The sequence below is a fragment of the Ambystoma mexicanum genome, chromosome 1q, assembly GCF_040938575.1.
Source record: "Ambystoma mexicanum isolate Mex_15411 chromosome 1q, UKY_AmexF1_1, whole genome shotgun sequence".
NCBI lineage: Eukaryota > Metazoa > Chordata > Amphibia > Caudata > Ambystomatidae > Ambystoma > Ambystoma mexicanum.
The window spans coordinates 210,411,035-210,431,019 of NC_090922.1; positions in this window are offsets into that span (position 1 = coordinate 210,411,035).

Consider the following 19,985-nt stretch of genomic DNA (forward strand, 5'->3'; position numbering starts at 1 on the left):
GTACTTTAGTGCTATTTGTCAATTATTTGGTTGTGGTCGGCCTGGAAACTGTAGCTTCTTGTCAGGAAATGTTTTGATATCTTCTGTTTGGGAGACAGCCAGGGGTAGGTGCCTCTTCTCGCTTGTCTGGTCACGTGCTAGCACACCGTGAATCTGCTTAGTTTTTCCTCTATTCGTGCATTTAATTCTTATTTTGGCTTGCCACCTGCCTTGGCCTTCTTATCTCTACCTTCAAGGGGCAGGCTGCTCTGTTCTTAGCTTTTGATTCTCCGAAGCTACTGTCCGCCTCCCTCTCTTGGTTGACCTCGATTTCCCAGACACAAGCTGCTTCTTGCTGGGTTTTCATTCCGCCGTCTTTTCTTGTTTTAGCTGGAAATGTGAATCCTGTCCTGTTCGACCCCTAATAACCTGGGTTAATTCTGCTTTTGTATAAAGTGGACTCGCACTTATATAGTGTGCTTCTTTGAGGTAGATATATAGTTGGCGCTTGCCGCTCTATTCTACTACTAAGCATAGCAAGCCACACTGTTTTCTTAGCTTCCTGCGGTCACAAGCATATGTACAGGCGTTAGCTGGTTGAATATCTTCATCCTGCTTTACGGTTTAAAGTTCTTTATATTTCAACATTGTCTCTCCTTCTACTTATTCATGGTGTTTCATCTCTGTGTGTCATCTTTTGGTTGTCGTTTCTTTCATCTGTGAGTCTGTCCGGGCCCTCGTGTCATCACCATCCGTCTTCAGTTAAGGCCTTTTGAGTTTCTTCTGGGACAGTTTTTAAGCCATCTTCATTTCATGTCATTTGCTGGTAGGGTTGTCTCAATGGATACCTTACTGTCCATGGTTGTCTGGTTATTGGTACTTCAATAGGGATTGCTTTTCTGATGGGCACTGGGCAGATCCCTAACGCGGCTCTTTGCTGGTTTATTTGCTCTTGGGACTTCAAAATGGGCAACTGGAGTGCAGGCTGTATTTGGGACCTCCTCTACATTAACGACCACTTCCACTTCTTCTTTTGGATTCAACTTACTTGGTTCTTCTGTATCCATCTCTTCTTCATCTTCTTGGTTTGTACATGATGGTTTGAAAGAGTGTCTCTTTGGAGTCCATATTTTTATCACTCCTTTCAGGCTTCCTGCTGTTTTTACATGTTCATCTTTGTTCCATGTCATTAGCTGACATTGTCCATTTGGGCTACAATAGATCCATTTTCCTTCATAATTTCTGCATTTCCTGGGGTAAAGAAACTTGGTACCTTCTGGTGCATGCTCGCTTGTCTTTACAAAGTCTCTTATTTCATCATCAGTTAGATCTCTGGGCTTCCATCTTGTTTGACATCAATCATGATCTTCATCCCTATGGCTTTCTTCGCAGTTTTCTGGCATTGCGAGATTATTATCTTGATAACACAACATCCTAGTAATATCATTACTAGCAGGGCTCCTACAAACCTGAATGCATCCGCCATCCATTGCGGAACCCATGAAAACAGTGATCCAAACCAGCCGTCATCATCAACTTCGTCGGTTTCATTGATCATCTGGTTCTGTAGGTTTGTCAGCATACCTATGGCTTGTGTTAACGTTCCATTTTCTTCATCCTGAGAAGGTATAAATGTGCAAAATGATTCTCCGATTTTTGCACAACCTCCTCCATACATAGCTGTGATCATGTCAAATACATATCTGTTCTGGAGACTCATCAGTCGGATGGCTCTTAACTCTTCCTTGATCGCGTTGAATCCCTTTATTGTCCAGTTGATGGTTTGCAGTAACTCCCATCTGGTTAACTGCAACCATTTAGTATTTGCTCCAACTTGGAATCTTGGCATGAGGATTGTCACAAACACTGATGAGGTGAGGCTGAACAGCCTGTGTTCCTATGGGAATGCATGAAAGGCTTCTTCTGATTTGGCAAAAAAATTATTTTCTCTCCTCACTCGAGTTGTCAGTTTCACAGATCTCCTTTTCCTCAGGTGAGCATCTGCTTTTGGGAAACTGTCAATATTCAGGTCACCTTTCGGGATCACTAGGGCTGGAACGTGGACATTCACTATTGTGCATATGCCTCCCCAGTTTTTTGGCAGTCTGATGTATGCTTTGGATCCACATGCCCAATAATGATCCATAATTACTGCAGTTCCATGAGTCATTCCTGGAGCTTCAAAAATGTGTCCGCAGTCTGGTTTTCTCCCATTTTCCTTGTGCCATTATTCCTGAAGCACAATTTCGGGCATTCTAGTGGCACTATCTGCAAGGGTCCTCCTCTGTCTTCGACCCATGTCAGTAATCTTGTAAGCTTTGGCCATAGTGGTTTGCAAGATCTCTGTGAGTTTTCTATTGCTTCTGTGCAGGCTCCAAGGACCATCCATGCTCGGCAGATCACTACTCCTTCTTCGCATCCATTTGGAGAAAGCACTGTTTCCCAAATCTGCATTTGTCCTCTGTTTTTCCAAATTTGGGCCACTTCTGGAGTTTTTCCTTGGACATTCAGTCTCGGGTTTACTTCCCATCTTATCCCTGCTCCTTTAACTTCAGGTTTCTCGTACCTGATCACGTGATTCCTAGTATTAGCTCTATTTCTCTTCTTAATGTCCTGAACATAATCGTCTTCATCGGGATAATCTGTTACAGTTGCCCATATCAATGAGGCATCACTTCCCATGAATTGGCCTCTGGTGTTACACATTGCTATGTGTGGCAGACAATGTGCTGTCGGGACATCAGTTTCGACAGCCAAAAAGATCTTGGATGTCCCCATGCTGTTCGGTGGAAGTGCACAAACAAAGCACTCTACTTCCGAATTCCGTCTTACAACTTGTTTCATATGCTGGTACCAAATGTTGTTCCCTAGATGTGCTGTGTTGTCCTAGTAATCGTTCAGTTCATTATTATCTTCATGTAAGCTTCTCTCGATTCTTAGTGTTTTCCCGTAGTTAGCTATAACTACATCTCTGAATGCCTCTGTATGGCTTTTTTCTTGCTGGAGGGCTCTTCGGTATCCTGGTCCATGGTGCAGGCTTCTTCACCTGTCATTTGAGTGAACAAGAGTCTGGTAGCACTTTCCTGGTCCTCATGCATTTTTTCTCTGCTGCGTGCAAGTGCTCATGCCAACCAGCCTAGCACTCATCCAATATATGATTGTATTGTAGGCCTGGTACTTGTCCCTTGTGTTGGAATATGCGTGCTGGGTAATACAGCCTCTGTCGTTTTGTTCTTCAGTTCCTTTTGGCGTTTTCTCGCTCTGGTCAGGTGCGGGAATAGAAGGTCTACTAACATTTGTGTCCTTGCGGAGAGTTTTTCTGAGGCCGCTTCTGTTTTCTTAAGGGCTTCTGATATTACTACTTCTGTTGGTCTTTCTCTTAATTCTTCTAGTTTCTTCTCACTATCTCATGTGAGAGTTTTTGCGGCAGGCAGTCTCATCTTCTCTGCTGCTTTCGTTTGAGGTTATTTAGTCATTGACGCTTGGCCTGGTTTGTGTGCACTTAGTGTGTGTGTGAGTGTAGTTGTCAGTGCTTTTTCTTCATTTCGTGCTGACCCTGTCTACAGTTTTTCTGCTCATTTGTTACCATAAATGTGTTTATATCACTATTAATCATGTTCATTTCAAGTTCATTTACTCTACCGTCAGATTTTCTAGGGACTGGAATGACTATATAAGGTCTGGGTGCTTTTGTGGGTTGCATGCGTATATCATCAGGTGGGTGCACTGAAATTGGAACGCTTCGTGCACCAATAAAAAATTCAGTTCTGATCGTTAATGACAGTAAAATGATGATAAATACAATGCATAAATACATTATAGTTCGATATGTAAGGCGACAGCATTTTCTTCCAGAGAAGCGGGGATGCCTCTCTGCTTGTGGGAGGACCAGGTTACTGCTCTGGGCCCCCATATCGATCATTCGCCAAATGTCAATATTATTGTTCCCCCACTCACTATCGTTCTCCGAGTTTTGTGTCAAAAGTGTCAGGTGCTTCACAAGTGTCCCCCCTCTTGCGAGTGAAGATTGTCTCTTAATACAGGATACAGTTCCTTTGCTAAACTATCGGAAAAATAGATTACGATAATACTTCGATGAGTCACCTTTACTGTGCATGTTCAAAGTGTGTGAGTTCCCAGTCCACTCCTCGAATCTGCTTCAGTCCTGAGGACATGTTGGACACTGCTCAGTATGACGGAATAGGGAAATGACAACAAATATAACAAATGAGGTTCTTGACTCTGCTCCCTCGATCTGTCCCTTGGCGAACATTTCTTTAAAATCTCTTCAGATAATCTCTCTGATGTTTGGAAAGTTCTACTTGGAGTATTATTCCATGCAGGAGCATTCACATTTGTGCGATATTGGCTGGATCTCTGATGAAGGTGAGGACGTCAACCTCGACAGGCCTCCCAACCAATTCCGGAAAGTCGGTAACTAGGCGAAAAAGGACATTGTGCGCCAGTCTACTGTCTTCAGGTGACAGGGACATTTGTCCAGTCATTGTTGCGATTCAGGATTATGTCTTCTTTCCTTGACCTGAACAATGTCTGCACTGTCCAGTTCCGTGGAGTGCGACCAGAATACTGATTTTATTCAACAGATGACTCAAATGTTCACTGTTTGCTGGATCTCGAAGGAATGTCAATGTATCAGTTGTTCTCCCGACAATAGATGGACAGTCTTCGATTATACGAAAGAAAAGTGTATTGATGAGTTCATCTATTTCTGACTTTGGTGGAAGCATTTGTTTCTTTCTCACTGTACTCCTGCAGTACGATGAATGTTTCCGCAATGACAGTAAGCGGTTGTCTGATTATTTTTTCGTTGTCAACATCTTGAAGTAAGTCTGTGACACTGGTGATCCTCCCTACCAGTGATGGGTATGATCTTAACACTAGGTGGAAATACGTAACCACGTCCTTTGTGATGTCTGTACTGTGGGACACCATAAGTGCTTCCAAACAAAGTCTCGGTTTTGGATGAATAGGGATGCTGTTTCTGTTTCCAATGTAAATATCCTTGATCAAAGTTTGTCATAGTCTTTTCCTCATCAAGGCTTAAGTGTGACTCGGTTCAAAGGTTTGCGTCAACAAAACATGTTGTGGCTTATACACGCAATTTTTTCTTCTTCACCCTGCAACTAGGATGCACAGAGTTTCCGTTTTTATGTCCTTATCCCATTTTTTCTGCTTAGAGGAAGTGTCCAAGTTAAGCCACAACTTGCAAAAGGTTCTTTGTCTTTACTTTGCTGGTAATGCGTCCTTCTTCCTCGTCATGGATCTCGTCTGCACGTGCATGGTTTTTCCTGTTGTCTGTAGTCTCTTCATGGTGGGGTGCAGGCAGGGGGTTTCCTCCGATATATGGCTTGACATCACCCAGGAAGATCCAAGCTCTTCTTCCTTGCAGCTTGACTGCGGATGGAGTGACGTCTTCAACTGTGAATGGTCCGTTGAACCTTGGCTCATCCCACTTTTCCCTTGTGTGATTCCTCACGAAGACGGTGTTCCAGGGAAGACGAGTGGAACACATAGACCCTGAGCTGTGTCTGATGTAGTGTCTCTTTCTGTGTTCTGCGCTGCCTTGCACCCTGTTCGTCGTCGCTGCAGCTGGTCTGAAATTACAGTAAGGCAAGATGTCATGCAGTTCAGATAATTTTTCATTTCAGATCCCAAAACCTCTCCTATCGACTGGGCATCACATCTAGCTCTATCTCGGGGTGTGAGGGGAGTTCTCATTCTTCTTCATGTGACTATCTCGTGTGGCGTAAAATGATGGTCGGGCCGGGTTGGTTCCGAAGAGCATACAGGTAGAGTTTGGGTTTGTACATGGACCTGCTACTATCCATCTAGAGAATGGACATATCCCGACAATTAAGAATCTGTACGCATTGCATACTTGAATCATGTCGACGTAATCGAGATGCAAGTGCTGAAAAGGCCCATTTGGCCTGGGGATGACTCCTCTCATTACTTTTAATGTGTGCCCAGCGGTGAATTGCTGGCAGATTATGCAGCTCACCATAAAGAATGCAACATGCTCAGCTAAATTCGGTATGAACCAGTCTTCCGCGAGCGTTGCTGCTAGATTCTGCTTTGTCATGTGCGTCGGATAATGCAACTGTTCCAATGCTATTTTTAGTAGAGCTACAGGCATTACTGGTTTACCAGTGTTGTCTTGTTGCCACAAGCTGTCAGAGGGGTTTAAAGAACACCCTCGATGTTTCCACAAGTTTTTCTCTTCCTGTGGTGCCTCCCCTTGGAGCTCCATTAGTTGTGTGATTTCTGCACGATACAAAATGTGTCCCTGTCGTATGGGCGGCGCATTTCACGACCGCTATGCCCACTGGGAACTGTAGTGCCTTTATCAGCCTGTCCAATAAGGCTGCGTGCTGTACTGGGGTGCTGTCCGCTCTGAGGTAGCCCTCCTTTTCCAGCGCGCTAAGCCTGTGGGCACTGTTGATGTCACATAGGCGGAGTCACTATACACCGTTACTTCCTGGTCTGCGTGATTCTCAATGGCGAGTATCAACGCCAATAATTCTGCAGCCTGTGCTGAGTAGTGAGATGGTATTCGCGGACTAACAAGTACTCGAAATTCTCCATTTACTATGTGTTTCATCACAGCGACACCTGTGTATCTTTGCCCGTCACTTTGGTCAATCCTCGAAGAACCGACTATAAAGACGATCTCTCCTCCTGCCAACGCATTTTCTTTCACCCTGGGGATTTCATCATAGAATGCTTCATAATTTTTTGCAGTCATGTATCGGCTCTCCTTCAGGGACCGGCTCTGCTATAAACATAGCTGGGTTCACTATCTTACATCGCACTATTTTAATCGATGGGTTTGATATGATCACTTCATAGGCAGAAGCTCTCTAAGATGTCAATGTGCCCTTTGGTTTCTCTAAGATGGCAAATAATGAGTGCTCGACGTACAACGTCATGGATATCCCATTACAATGGTTGTCGCTTTTTCTATGGTGAACGCTGCGGCAGCTAAACTTTGTTCACATGGGAAGTGGCCTTTCATTACTGGGTCCAGATTCCCACTGTAACATGCTAAGGGCTTGTACCCCAACAATATTCTTTGAGAGAGCACTGCCGTCATAACGTTGCCATCTGTGTGTGGAAACAGGTACAATTCCTCTGCATAATTGGGAATTCTGAGAACTGGAGCCATACAAATCGCTCTCTTGAGTTCAGTAAACCCTTTCTCTATCGTCTCAGACCATTCAATCTTTCCCTTTGTCACTTGGGCCTTCTTTAAGGCCTGAAGTAAAGGCTTAGTATAAGAGCTGTAATCGAAAACCCATGCCATAACATAGATGCACAGGCCTAGAAAGCTCTGCATTTCCTTTATCGTGTGTGGCTTAGCTGTGTTCAATATGACTTCAGCCCTTTCTGGGGTTCCCTTCTTTCCTTCATGTGAGAAAAGCTGGCCTATGTACAGCACCACTGTTGACAATATTGTAACTTTTCCTTGTCAAACGTATAACCTTTCTCAGCCAGTATAGTCAATAACTGAACAGAATCGTGCCTGCATTGCTCCTCTGTTGTGCTACAAATTAGAATGTCATCCACATACTGCAAGACAATACATTCTAATGCAATATTGCTTAAGTCCATCTGCAGGACTCTGTCGAAAATAGACAGAGACTCACAGTATCCATGTGGCAGCCTCGTGCTTTTCAGACGCATTTGTCTGAACGTGAATGACGTCAGATCTTGTGAGTAACGGTGCAACGGGATTGAGAAAAAGGCATTTTTCAAGTCAATCACCGTGAAGTATTTTGCCTCGACGGGTATATTACATAGAATTGTAGATGGGTTAGGCACTAAAGGTAACTTGGCTTCAACAATATTGTTTATTGCTCGTAAATTCTGAATTAAACACCAAGACCCCCCCTTTGATTTCTTGACAGGATAAACTGCAGTATTACAGTGTGACTCTGACGTCACTAAGATGCCCCGGTCCATCATAGCAGAAATTGTCTTAAAAATCCCTTCTTCTGCCTCTCTGGACATGGGATATTTTCGGACTCTTTGTAAAATTGCTCCTGGATTTAGTTCCATTTTTAATTTTTAATTTTCACCTCTCCCAACCCCTTCAAGAGGCCTACATCATAGGGTCCTGTAGTCCACACTGAGACAGGCACTTTAGCTATATCCTCATCAAAATATTAATTCTCTGAGGCACTTCTCTTTTGATCATTTTTACCCAAAAGATGAGACACACTTCCACCCTTGTCTCTTCCATGTCTGAGTGTTCTTCAAACAGATCGTCATCGGTGACGTTAGTCACTTGATACCCTTCTTCGATGGCGATAATCACGCACCATTGTCTACATTTTTGACATCGTATCCATCAACCAATGCTACTTTCCCTCGCACTGCTGCTGTGTGTATCATCAAGGGAAATACTTGTCCCCCCTCCTCATGCATAGGTATTCTGGGTCTGAATAAAAACTCATCAGGGGTTATTATAGTTCTATCTGCAAGGCCTGGCAATCCTGCCATAAGCACACGCATGCCATATGCAAAAACTTCTGGCTCCATTGGTATGGCCTTCATGGCTATGTGTCCTGAGTATGCTCTAATCATTTTGCATACATTTAAATAGTGCATTTCTGGAGTGGAGCATACTATGCCTTCCTCCGTGAACGTAATTGTCATGTTCAACTTTGTCATTAAGTCTCGACCCAAAATGTTTACTGGGGTCTGATGTGAATATAGTAAAGGTACATTTATTTTGCACTCTCCTATGGAGACTGGGAGTGTGTCTGTAAAGTGAACTCGACTGTGAGCTCCTATAAAACTCTGAGTATCTATGGCCTCGCCGGACAAGGAAAACTTGCCTTCACGTAAGCACAAGCGTGTTGCACCCGTGTTCACTAGGAAGGAATAGTCTTTACCCCCTATAATGACATCCACCCTAGGTTCCCTATGAGGGTCTGGTGTCACTGATAGGAGAGAGCACATCAGGGTTCCCATTGAGCTGTCCTAGTTTATATATATGTTTGGCCCACTGTGCACTTGTGGATTTTCCCCATTCCCAGTGTTTCTTCCCCTTCCAGGGTTCTGGGTCTGTGGTAGTTGCGGTGGTGTCTGTTGGGATTGTCCTTGTGGAAAATTCCCAATTTTTTGTGGTTGCGCCCCTTGTTGCGCTCCTGGTGCTTGTTGCTGCACTGTGTGATTCTGTGAAATGCCCTGTTGTGAAACTGCAGGTGGATTTGCTGTGCCTGCTCCCTTTCCTTGGCCATTCTGCATCATGCCTTCACTTTTGCATGTGCGCACCAAATGCCCTGTCATTCCACACAGCCAACATACTGCCGGTGGTCGAATTATGTGTCCATTTGACATATCCGGGCTACCATTTTGCACATTTTGAAAGCCTCCTTGTTTATTTTGGAAACCTCCCTCATTGCTCTGCCATCCTCTTCCTCTAAATCCTCTTCCCCGTGGGTAAAACCCTACATTACCCTAGTTGTTCTGTTGTGGATTAGCCACCTGTTGCATGTTTTGTTCAGCTGCATTATCATAGCTCCCTCAAGAGCATACTTTCATAATTTCTTGTGCACCAGCTTCGCTTCCTCACCCTTTCGAGTTGCCTCCTTTTTACGATTCTTTTCTTGCAACAGTCTACAGTAGTGTGCGATAGTCAACTGTATTTCAGCCCAAGGCTTAGGCTCGGCTCCTACCAATTTCTTGAGTTGCTTCTGCACCGGTTCTGGCAACCCTTGGCAAAATATATGGTAAAATACAGGTATTGGTTTTGTCCAAGATTCACGTGTTTCGAGCACCCACGTGTCTTGGAAATTCTGTATATAAATTAAAGGATCTTCCGACTCCTTCCTCTTTCTAGTCATTATAGCTCCCATATCGGATGTGTCTGGGTAAAGTACTCGTAGCGCTTTCCATACTGCTGCTCTGCAATTGATAAATGGCGCTCCGTCATGTGCAGTGTTAATTGTGGTTACACCAGGGTACCCTGCCCGTGGCCACACATCGTCTGCTCTCTCACCAAGTATTGCGATCAGGAGACCTTTAATATCCCCTATAGCTAGTGTGTTTCCTCCTGTCATTTTTTCTAACTCGTGTATCCATTTTCCGGCTCCTGATGTCAGCATTGCAAGCTTGTTTTTCAAGTTTTCTCAATCCATGTGTGGCCATGGGATATATTGTGGTCTTGCTGCACCTTTTTCTAGTAGCGGAAATTGGAATGCGCAGCCCTCTTTCTCATCTCTCATATTTCTCCAGTCTATTGCAGGGGTAATATTCCTGCATCGCCATCTACCTGGAAATGTCCTTAGTCTGTCTATATAGGGCGGTGACAACACCCCCCTCTGACATGAGGTACTCCTTCATGTCGGTCAGAATGTGTGGTTAACTCTGATGTTCTCGGTGCAGACTCGCTAGTGTCTGACCATCATATCCCTCTTTCCGTTGGGAGTTGTCTTTTGCGCTGTCTCCCTTCTTCGTTTGCCTCATGCTCCTCCCCTTCGGAGTCGGACATTGTTTGTTCCCAATTCACGCAATTCCTTGTGTCTTCATCGTTTCTACTGCTTTCTAATCTATCCAGGGACAGTTTCCTACTCCCACTACTTCGATTGATATCCTCAGTGTCATACAGCTGAGTGCTTTCCAAGCGCTCGTCCTCCCCCTCTCCTTGAGGTATTATGTCTAGCCCCATTTCATCATATACTCTATCGATCGTTTGCCCGATGCTTCTGGTGTCGAAGTCATCTTCAATATTTGCCCTAGACGTGCCTGGTAGTGAATCGTATGCAGGAAAGAATTATTCAATGTCTTCCCAGTTTACAACTGCATCAGGTTTTTTAACTTCCCTCTCCAAATATTCGAGATTGCGTGCCCTCTGTCTTCGCTTATGTTCGATATCATCAAATTATTTGCGCTTCCTCACCTCTTCTCTGACCCTATCTTCTTCCCTTCTTTTTTCATTTCTACGTTCATCTGCCCTTCGAATTTCCTCATCTCTTCGTCTCCTTATCCTTTTTTCACGTACACTTTGCTCTTCTTCTAACCTTTGCTTTGTCTGTCTGTCTTGATCATAGGGTGTTCTCGGGTTGCGATCGAGCTGTTTTTCTTTCTCTTGGCGATATAGCTGTTCTCACCTTAGTCTATCTTTCCTTCTTATCCTTTCATCTCTTAACTCCTTCTCTTTCTCCTTTCTCTGTGCCTCATCTAACCTCTCTTTTGGTCTCACGTCATCACTTCCTTTCCCATTGAGTTTCAATAAGATATATCCTCCCATCCATTCATCTTTTGCGAATGCTATCTCATCAGTTCTGTGTTCACTTCCTTTTCATTTCTTTCCCTCTCTCTCCTTGTCGAGAGATGCACTTGTCTTTGTCTGATCCTTTCTTTCATCATCGCGTCTCCCCTTGTCCCTTGGGACTGCAGAGGTAAAATTCTTGTCCTTATCCTTCCTTTGATTTTCGTCACTACTGTATGTAGGTGACTCATATGCGGGGTTGCTGTACCCCGTGGCTGCTTTAAGCTCCCTTAACGGGTATAATCCCTCGTCCTTACTTTCTTCGGTTCTTGTTTCAGGCGGGGCAGGTGACGCGGTAGGCGTCTCACCCCCCTCTGTGCATACATTTAGTATCCAATCTGTTGGTGGCTCTTCCTCCTTTGTCTGCTCATACATCTTCCAGAGTTCTAGAACCGCAAGGTGTTTTTCTAACTTCTTGCCTGTATATGTGGCAGGCAAATATGTCGTCATATGTTGCAAGACGGCTTTAGATAAAGACCCATTTTGTGGCCATGGCATAAACATCTTGTGGGCAGTACCTTTAACCCACTCTGTGCTATACTTCTTTAGCTTGGGTGCATGTTTTGGCAACTGCTTACATAAGTGTGCTAATGGAGTTATGTCTGCCATGTTTAAATTTGTTCCCTTTCCTCCTATATAAGACTTGTTAATGCTTTCGTGTGGTTCAAACACCTACTGACAATATGAGGGAGCACCAAACACCGCACACTCCAATTCAAATTTTCCACCAAAACATTTATAGTACCAATGTGCTCAAAAACATCAATTCATGTGAGATTCTGTCTCAGCTATCGAATCTCGCAAAATTTTTAACCAGTTCTCTGAACAGAAATTTCACATATGACGTCACAACACATATGTAAGACAGACGCTTGACAGACTAGACGGACACCAGCTGGACACAGATATCTCTGCCTCTAATCATTACCCCTTCATGGAGTCTAAACAAACCCCTTTCACAATGTCTTTAAACGTGGTGGTAGTCTAATTGTTCCCCATTACGTGGGACTCTGGGTACACGTTTTTTCTGGCCGCTATATTAAAGCGCAGGAATAAGGCGAATCCTCTCACTTCTCAGGTGTCCACCCTGGTAACCTCTCTCTTCTTGGGTGTCCACCCCGTAACCTTTATATATTTAATTATTCTCGAGTCATTATCCCCTTATACAGTCTTCTCTACTTCTGACTATTTTGTTTTTTCCTCCTCCCTCCATTACCTTTTCCCTTTACTTGTTCTTAAAGCGTACACTGTTTGCCAAAGCACTCAATTTTTTCTTCACTCACCGTTCTCATTATTCGTCTCTGGACCCTCGGCATCACCGCCTGCGTTACCACCTCCTTCAGATTTTCGTACGATCAACTGCCTGTAGGAATGGGAAAGGATGTGTCTGGAAAACAGGTCCCTTCAGGCCCCGACTGCTGTCTTGGGTTAAACTACCATTGTCTACGGGAAGCTTCACGGTCTACTCAGCTGAATGGCAAAGGACTCATGATATTGCCAAAGACCTAGAGTTACTTTATGTCGACGGTCAATAGGTGTCTTATTTTAATCAATAATCAATAATCGATGGTTTCCAACCATCCTCTGCTACCAAATGTACCTGAGAGAGAGTGACCCCTGACTGGCCCATAGAGTCAGAGCTAGCTCTCAAGTACTTTAAGACAAGATAGCTGCACCTTGAGGTGGATGGGGTGCAGGATTTCTTACTCCAACACCAATCAATAAGGACAACTCAATGGTTTGGCAGAGAGGAGTCTGTTTAATGACAAGTACAAAAAACAGGGAAACATGGAAATCAACAGTGATGTGATAGCCCGTCTCGCTTCAACTCCCAACAACTTCATGCAAACAGTAACAGTTATACTCAAAATTCGTCATCATTGACATGTAACACTCAAAAGTTTATCATACAGTTCTATTGGTTGGAAAATGTAACTTAAATATAGGTGCTATATCTGTGTATGGTAACAGAGTGTGAGGATTGGATAAACATTATCAGGTAGGCGTCTAAGCCCTTCCTTCAAATATGACTACGGTGGACATCACTAAAAGTATGACGTTCCATTGGTTCTACTATCTATGGGACCCTAGATTATTTGGTCCATTGTGATTGGGTTCGCTACAACCCAATGCATAAATATCCACTTTAATTATCAGCACGCAGAAAGGTCAACCAGATGCAGGATGCCCCAAGATTCACCCAGCCTTCTTTCCATCAATCAGTACTTTAGTGCTATGTGTCAATTAGTTGGCTGTAGTCGGCCTCGAAACTGTAGCTTCTTGTCAAGAAAGGTTATGGTATCTTCTGTTTGGGAGACAGCCAGGCATAGGTGCCTCTTCTCGCTTGGCTGGTTACGTGGTAGCACACCGTGAATCTGCTTAGTTTTTCCTCTATTTGTGCATTTAATTCTTATTTCGGCTTGCCACCTGCCTGGGCCTCCTTATCCTGACCTTAATGGGGCAAGCTGCTCTGTTATTAGGTTTTGGTTCTCCGAAGCTACTGTCCGCCTCCCTCTCTTGGTTGACCTCGATTTCCCAGGCACAAGCTGCTTCTTGCTGAGTTTCGATTCCACTGTCTTTTCTTGTTTTAGCTGGAAATGTGAATCCTGTCCTGTTTGACCCCTAGTAACCTGGGTTAATTCTGCTTTTGTATAAAGTGGACTCGCACTTATATAGTGTGCTTCTTTGAGGTAGATATATAGTTGGCGCTTGACGCTCTATTCTTCTACTAAGCATAGCAAGCCACACTGTTTTCTTAGCTTCCTGCGGTTACAAGCACATGTACAGGCGTTAGCTGGTTGAATATCTTCATCCTGCTTTACAGTTTAAGGTTGTTTATATTTCAACATCGTCTCTCCTTCTACTTATTCATGGTGTTTCATCTCTGTGTGTCATATTTTGGTTGTCTTTTCTTTCATCTGTGAATCTGTCCGGGCCCTCGTGTCATCACCATTCGTCTTCAATTAAGGCCTTTTGAGCTTCTTCTGGGACAGTGTTTAAGCCATCTTCATTTCGTGTCATTTGCTGGTAGGGTTGTCTCAATGGATACCTTACTGTGCATGGCTGTCGGGTTATTGGTACTTCAATAGGGATTGCTCTTCGGATGGGCACTGGGCATAGCCCTAACGCGGCTCTCTGCTGGTTTATTTCCTCATCATAGGTCACATATCTCGGTGTGAACGCTCCTGGTACTTCAAAATGGGCGACTGGAGTGCAGGCTGTATTTTGGACCTCCTCTACACCATGATTTTAAAAAGGAGTTCCTTCATAGCATTTCTTACTTTCAGTTTCAGGTAAGTAGATTTATAGGCACAAGTACATGGAGACAACCACCAGACCAACCATACAAACACACTATGACAAATATATATAGATTTCCATCTGTATTGATACATATTTAATAGTTATTGCATTTGTATTTATCCACATTTATATGTGCATTTGCTGCCTTTCTGCATGTATTCAAATACAAATAAATAACACTTTGCTGCCTATAATGAGAAGCCCATAGAGCTAGGAACTTGTAAATCAAGCCAAAATCCATGTTCCTTAAAAACTAATTTCTGCTCCTTTTACTGACATCATGAACATCTCTGATACCCGTTAAACAACTTCAAAGGACAATGGATCAATTTGTAGCCTCTTCATTGTAATACTTTTCACAGCCATTATCCTGGAAGGTATAACTGAAGAGCTAATCAAGAATCATTGATTTTAGCTTGTATCCGATTTCACAAATACATTCTGAAAGGAACCAGAGTAATATTGGTCTGTATTTATGTGTTACATTTCTGTAAAAAAGGGAAAACTCGGAGCACTAATTTGTCAAAATAACAATAAAGCGCATCCCATCAAAACATTGGCATCGCCCCCAAAACAGTAGGAGGGTGCAGAGCCGAGATGTAGGGACAATAAGTCCCGGTTGTTGAGCGGCAGGAAAAGGAGGAGTGTGGATCTAGGTGGCATGGGAGGGCCGCTTCATAAAATAAATTAACAGAATATAATCAAATGTCGGGATGGTGCAGGTCAGTGTTTTGCCAATCGAGATGTGTACACCAATCATCAAATGCCACCAATGTTCCGTTCTCCTTGGCCCCGCCCACCTTGCGCTTTATCAATGCTGCTCCGGTGGCTCAGGTCCACTTACCACCACGAGCAGGAGCAAGGTGCAGGTCAGGTGACTCTGCATCCTGCCTCCTTTCAGATCCATGCCCTCACTCTCACCTCCTCATTATGCCCACCTTGGGCTTTATCAGCACCAATCTGGAGGGCTTAGGCCACTTATCATCACCAGCAGCAGACAGAGCAAGGGGCAGGTGACGTTCTTCCTGCCTCTGTGCTGACCGCCTCCAGTGCATCAGCCCCCTAGGCCTCACCCACTTCAGGACTTTATCACCACTGGTTCTGCAACCTAATGCCACATACCACCTCTTGCAGAAGAGAGGAGCAGGTCATGCAACCTTGCTTCTTGAGCCTTTGATGACTGCCACAAGCGCTCCGGCTTTCTTGTTCAAGCCAACCTCATGCTTTATCAACAATCTCCTCTATGTGTCCTCAGCAAAGGACATACGAAGACTAGAAGGCAACCTGTTTGTGCCTTTTAAGCCTTGGAAGGCCAATATCCAGACACCTTTTCCACTCCCTAGACAGTCATCATCATGTGTCTCCTAACATCCTAGTCCATTCCTACACTGTTCTGGTCAAATGATTGCACCCCAATGGTTACCCAGCCCAGCTAACCTCCTCAAAATACCTCTTGTCTCCCCCACAGCCTGTGTCCTATCTACTACGCTCATGCACCTTCTTTGTAAATAATGCCCAAACAGCCATTGCACACAAACCTGATATCTCAGACTACATCACCTGCCAGAAATTGATGCACTCTTCATAAATGAAACCTGACTCATGTTAACCTCCTGACATATCTTCGATGCCCTCATACCACCTAGTTGTGGCATTCAAAATGCCGCCACATTGGAGGGATTGGGGTGTGTGGAAATCATGCACAAAATGACTTGCCATGCGCCTGTTCACACAATGGAAAATATTACATGCAAATGTCCCATCTTATGTAAAAACTCAGCACCTTCCACTCATCTACAGATTACCTCACAGATGCAGTACCTTCCTAGATGAGATCACAGACTTAATCTTGACAGCCTCAATCTCGCACTTGAATAACACCATTCTCTGAGTCTTCAATTTCCCTGGCACCCACCTAATATAGAATACCAATGATACTCCCTAGTTGAATTGCTAGACTTCAGGCTGCATATGTTATCCCCAGTTCTTGTCAAGGGGAACACACTAGACCTAATCCTCTCCTCCACCTCCCTCTATACTTTGCTGACCCCATCAAGCTTGACTGGTCGAATCATGTGGTCACCCCCTTCTCCCTTACTCACATAATGGCAGCCCATAAAGGTCATAATAAATGCGCTATGAACACGTGATGATCATTCAAATCCTTTCTGGTACACCACATGAAAGAGCGATTCCCGAACTTTCCTTCCTTGAAGAGGGCCTACTCCCTATTGAACTCCTTTTGGTGAACCTCAAAGGAGGTGGCAGACAACTACGGACCAAACCAGACAAACTAAGCTGAGTCAGGACAAAACCCTCTGCCCCTTGGTAAATAAGAGAAACAGTGGCACAAAGCACACAAAACAGAAGACCTCAAAGTCCTCAAGGGCTTATGGTCCAACCGTCAGACCCTCATTACTGAGGCTAAACTTACCTAATGCACATACACCATTACAACAGTCCCTAACAAGAGCTGAGTCCTCTTTGCAGCTGTCAAGCAATGTTCAAACCGCACGTCAGACTCAGTGGTACCAGATTCACAAGGGAAATATGAGTCTATCAATGATTTCTTCAACAGCAAAATCCACACTACAAGGACACACATTGAGCTATCTAGGCAATTAGACCCAGTGTTCACAATTATCCAAACATCTGTACAATCCTGGACTGCCTCCTCCCTCCTATCACCTGAGAACCTTTCTAAAACACTAATTTCTCTAAAGCCCACTCTCTACTCAGATGACATTACCAAGCAAACATACTCAAACAACTTAGTGGTCCCGCCATTGCCCCCCTTCACATGATAGTCAGTCTTAGTGAGCACTTTTCCAGACTGACTAAAAATAGGGCACATATTTCCCATCTTGGAAACGATCTGGCCTCGGCCCCAAAGATCTAGCAAAATTCCATCCTCTCCCTAGCATCCCTTTCTTCTAAAAAGATCATTAAGAAAGTAGTCACCAATTAACTACTTGGATGGAGTCTCGGGATGATAGCTCAGGGGCAACGTGCTCACCTCGGAAGCAAGACGACATGGAGCAACAACAGGTTTGATCCCTGGGTCTGCGCTTAGACACCTCTGGGTATTGAGCGCCTTATAAATAACCAATCATATAATACTTGCTATAATGTACCATCTCTCCCAGCTGCTGGATTCTCAATCTGGCTTTTGCACAAAGTTCAGCACAGAGACAGCCATCACCCATGTGGTCAATGACGCCTTGCAAATTATTCATAAAGGTAATGCATGCCCATTAGTCCCCCTCTGTCTCTCAGATGTATTGAACACGGTTGACCATGGCACGCTACTGTTCCGCCTTACTCACAGGAAGGGCTTTGTAGGCAAGATCATTAAATGCTTTTCCTTATAAATATCTGGGATAAACCCATCTGGGTTCTCTGAGTTTGACATGCCACCACGTGACCTGAGGTGCCCCAATGGCTCCATCCCCTCTCCAGTCTTATTAAATCTATTCATAGAAACCATTGGCACACTCCTAAATAACTCCAACATCTCAATACTCCAATCCTTGGATGACACTCACACCACAACAAAACCACTACCATATCCAACCACCATATCCCTGTGTGTCTTTTCCCTCAGAATGTGGTTGTCTTTTTGCTCTACCTCTTTTCATTTGCCATTCTTGCTAATCTTGCCTGTCGTATCTCTTTGTCCATCAGATTCTACCTTCATCCTACTTTACATTCAGACCAAGGTCTAGTTATAACCATGTGGGGTCACAATACGCTCTATTCTCGGATAAGGTTTAGGCACTGTAGGACCACTACTGTGATGAAGGGCGTGGTAGAAATCCCTTATAGAATAACATAACACTCAGAGGTGCCTAAAATGTATAGGTCTAAGGCACATCTCTGCACAAGCCTTGATACCCTTCAAACATGGAAATCAAACGCCTACCTGAACCTTAAACCTACCAAGAGAGAATTCATCCCCCTAGCCCCCTGAACAGATCAAACTCAGAAATGCATGCATACATTACCAAATAACCATACCTCCCCAAAACGCTCCTATACTTGACTCTACTGCACTTATACTTTATAACTGGCACTTAGGAGTCACTGCCATATTTAGCTATATCCTGACAACTTTGAATGATCCTGCCTAGCCCCTGCAAATGTTTACTTGACAGGTCCCTTGGCCTCTTTGTTTTATGTTTGTTGTAATATGAATAACTTGAAAGCACCAGAATTGTCATAGTATCTGCACCTTCTTCTGTCTTTCGGCGCCTGGATGCCTGCGGGCTTTGGCGCCTTATAAATCCGAATAACATAACATAACATAATATTTCTATAACCAGCGGTGCCTTGGCCTAAGCTTCAACCACACAATGTAACCCAACTGTCAGCTCCCTTTGCTTACCCTCTCATCATCCTTTAACTGTTATCCATCTCCCTTGTGCCCAATCACGTGTCTGCTTCTTCTTCTTACTAGATCCCAAGTATTGGTATGCCATCCCCTTTCTTATTTGATAGTCTCTTGTTGCTATTTGCACACTACTTACATCTCAACTATTCTCTACTTCGGAAGCCTAATTGTTGTTCACATTTACTGGCTTATTAACTTGTTACAGTTTTGTATTATTCTCTGTAAAGTACTTAGGTGAAAATTATGTACAAATCCTAATATACAAAATTATAGATGGGGAGCCATCAACTACATACCACCAATGGGATCTAATGGACTATCAGAGCAAAGCTCATGATGGTGACTCCGAACGCTGAGATGGAATATATATCACCTAATGACCTTCTGTTGATAGCTGTTTATCTTTAATTATATATTGTATATAGGTGCCATTGACTTCTATTATCAATTATATAGATTAATATAATATTATAAATGATGAGGGTACAAATATGTTTCACCACTGCGGTATTTGAGTTTTGGGATCTTTTTCTTTAAAAGTGGCCCTATTCCTTTATTTTATTAGAGCAACTGTGTGATTTACACCAAGCGCCGCTGCCATTTGCCTGTCCCCACGCATCAATGGATTCATATGTTGGGGTCACTTCATATGGCTACCCATGAACGGCGCTGCCTTAATTTGTAAGCCAGGCCAGATGGCGCTGCTTTCTGACAACCGTGCCTTTCCATACAGAGACCGTGACATTAATCACATGACACGTGACTTCACAAGACAGCATACCTGGTCTGAAGAGGTCTCGTTGTGGAGACTCAATAGAACTGCTCTGCTCCGTCTTGCCCTAAATTGGAAATCGGGCAATGAGCATTCTGCCGTGACACGTGGACCCTGAAGTGCCTCAACCAGCATGTGGGATAACACTAAAGCGCTCAGCCCGCGGTAGGATCCTATTACCTATGTCTTCGGTGATAGATTTTATCCATCAGCTGTAATTATTAGATACCGAGGCTTGAGCC